Genomic DNA, 3,392 nt, shown 5'->3' on the forward strand with positions numbered 1-3,392 from the left:
CCTAGAAAAGAACTGCAGCTAGTTGGTCTCAGTGCTCTTCTCATGTCTTCCAAATACGAAGAGATCTGGCCACCACATGTAATAGAAACAGAGAACTCCTAAATCATTTGTAGCTTCTGATTATGATTCTTCTTGTCTTCAGCTTCTGAATTATAATTCTTTTGCAGGTGGGGGACCTAGCTGATATTGCAGACCATGCATACAGTCACAAACAGATTCTGGTGATGGAGAAGACTATACTGTCTACTCTCGAGTGGTACTTGACAGTTCCGACTCATTATGTTTTCCTTGCTCGCTTCATCAAAGCTTCCATCAAAGCTTCATCAAAGCTTCCATTATGTTCCGATTCAAATGTTTGTTTTTGTTTTGATGTTTTTATGTTATATGTTTTCTGTTATTAATTTCTTAATTGTATGTTTTTGTTTTTTCAACTTTAAATAATTAATCTTTAAATTTTCAAAATATTATTATTTTATTTGGGAGACCAAATACAAATAGACACCAATGCTCCTACTAAAAATAAGAAACTATCAAAATATTATTATTAAATGTGGGGGACCAAAAAAAGTCCCCAACCAATGTGGATGCTCTTAAGAGTTTGTATGTTCAAAACATTTATCTTTGTATTTGTATATATTTTTATAGATAAAATGGTGCTAGTAGTAGTTGGGGTTGGGGACCTCCTTATGCAAACTAACAACAGATGTAGTAATCATTGAACTAATATATAAAACCATAAATAATTATAATAACCTTATTTGGTATGAGGAATAAAAGATCCAAGAAAATGCGATAAGAAGAAGCCGGATGCACATGCACGTTAGAGATAATATTCCTATATAATTCTATTGCTTCTCCAACTATGACATTGATTGATCATTGAATGAATATAGTAGTTTTACTGATTAAAAATACTCAGACATTCGATATTAAACAAGCTTCTAAATTAACTCAATATTATTATCAGTTTTGTTAATTACTATAATAATGACACATCATCATGATTCATATTGTTAATTTTGAAAATGCGATGTTGGTTTTGTTTTCAAATGTAATAATATTACAGTAATATCAGTAGCGACATTTAACTTTCTTGATCGTGAAGAAAACTCAGTATAAAGATTAATTTAAACCACTACATAGGCATAATCAAACATCTTATACTAATAAAATGACGGATCTTCATACTCTTTCCTCCCATTTTTTGTGTTTTCTCTTTCTTTTTGTATCCTCACAACTATTGTATTATACATTTTTTTATTCATACAACTAGATGAGACAATCCACAACAAATATCTACAAGTTTTGTACAATTTTCTTGTTATTTCACTTATACCATTAAAAATATATCGAGTTTGAAATCAAGAGTTTATATAAAGAGAATAAAAGCTAGACTTTTAATACAAATCACCATCAATAAATTTAATTAGAACTTAGTTGGTTATATGAATATTTTTAATGATCTTCTTAGAGCATGTACTGTTTCTACATAATTAATACTAGTTTTAGTGAAGTTCTTAAGACACAATATCTACTTCAGTAAAACTATTAATCAATATTAACTAGGATAAAAGAAAATTGTTAGTTCTGAAATCCCTAACAAGAAATATACTAAAATGATGGCTCCACCTACTTCATATTGTCCGCTATAAAATATTTCAACCACATTGAAAAAAACCTTTTTATCGAAGTTGATATTAGTTTATTTTATCATGTTATTCTTAGGTAGTAAATCATAAAATTTGACTTGTGTCGATATTGCAAATCACAATTAAAGAGACGCGTCTGATATGACACATTAATTAAAGGGAAAATTATAAATTAAGGAATTTTTTCCATAAATTTGGCCATCTACACTTTTTTTTCAAAAGTTTGGTTAAATAGGTTTTATGATATAAAATTAGTCAATTATGCCCTTAATTGTTTTTTCAAATATATTTTGTTGATTTTTTGTCTCCTGAAATTAAAAGACATCAAATAATTGGTTTTTTGGGCTTCGAGTGGGCCTAAATTGTTGTGTTTTGGGTTTTGACAAATAAGGGAAATTGGTCGATTGAAACCAATTAAGGTTAATTTTTTTTCCCAAAAGGGCTAATCGCGACAAATCCTTCCGCCGTATCTCACCATCGTCACCATCTCGTCGTCACCATCTCACTGTCGTCTCTCACCATCGTCACCATCTCACCGTCGTCTCTCTCCATCTTGACCATCTCACCATCATCTTTCTCCATCGTCACCATCTCTCTCCATCTTCACCATCTTCCGCCGATTTGATTTCTTCACCGTCTTCCGCCGTCTATCCATCTTCACTGTCTTCCGCCTTCTATCCATCTGCTTCTTAGTCGTTTTGGTGGTCTCCTCTTCACTATCTCAAGGTCAATCCGGTTGAATTTCTCTTCTCCATTGCTCCTTGTCGATCGAATTGGGTAAGTTAATTTGTTTTTTTTTTTTTGCATGTTTAAATTTTGTCCTTGTTTAATCTCGATTTCAATCTAGAATTGTCCAATGATAAGTAAATTATCAAATTTTCAGTTTGGATTTCTCTTAATCATGACTCCATGTTTATCGAATTTGGTATGTTTAATTGTGGAATTGTTTTGGTAATTTTTAACTTTTATTCTTTTGTAATCTCTATTTCAATCCAGAATTCAAATGAACATCAAAGTTTTTTTATAGAACATCATAGTTTTAGTTCCGTTTAGCATATTGACCATATAATTCTTGATTTTTTTTTGCATGTGGATTATTATTTTTTTGTTTTCTATTGACTTTAAAGTGAAAATTGTGTACCAGGGTTGATGAAACAAGATCGATAAAACTATTTAACAAGAACAAGAGTGATGATCGAAACATTTGTGAACACTTTTTTTGAACGATAAGGTTAGTGAAAAAGTTTGCATAAATCTCTTTTTCATATAAAGTTCTTCGTTTCTTCTTTTTCTTAGTTTGTTTGATTCTAAGTAGGGTGATATGAGCTTAGATATGAGTGATTAGGGTGTTGATTGAAGCGTATCCACACTTGTAGCAGCAACAGATTGTAACGTTGTTTTGTTTTTATCATCATTTAGTTAAAAAGTTTGCATACATCTCTTGATTTTAGCTGTGTTTGAGAAAGTTTGCATTAATCATATGGATTTATTGACTGCTTCTCTATATCAGTCATGACCCTCTTTATATTCTCTTTGCAGTCAATTATATTTGTCAGAGATTGACCTTGGCTGAGAGCAGAATTGGATCATAAGGAGCTTTTGTCAATGTCCTCAACAAAAGCACCATCAGATTCTGATACAAGTAAGAACCGTGATTTTTTTTAAATCGTATCTCGTTTGTTCTTTTCTTTTTTTATTTATTTCAAGTTCCTGTTTGCATCTAAATGATTAGTAGTCTTAGTT

The sequence above is a fragment of the Camelina sativa genome, chromosome 9 (assembly GCF_000633955.1).
Source record: "Camelina sativa cultivar DH55 chromosome 9, Cs, whole genome shotgun sequence".
NCBI classification, from domain to species: Eukaryota; Viridiplantae; Streptophyta; class Magnoliopsida; order Brassicales; family Brassicaceae; genus Camelina; species Camelina sativa.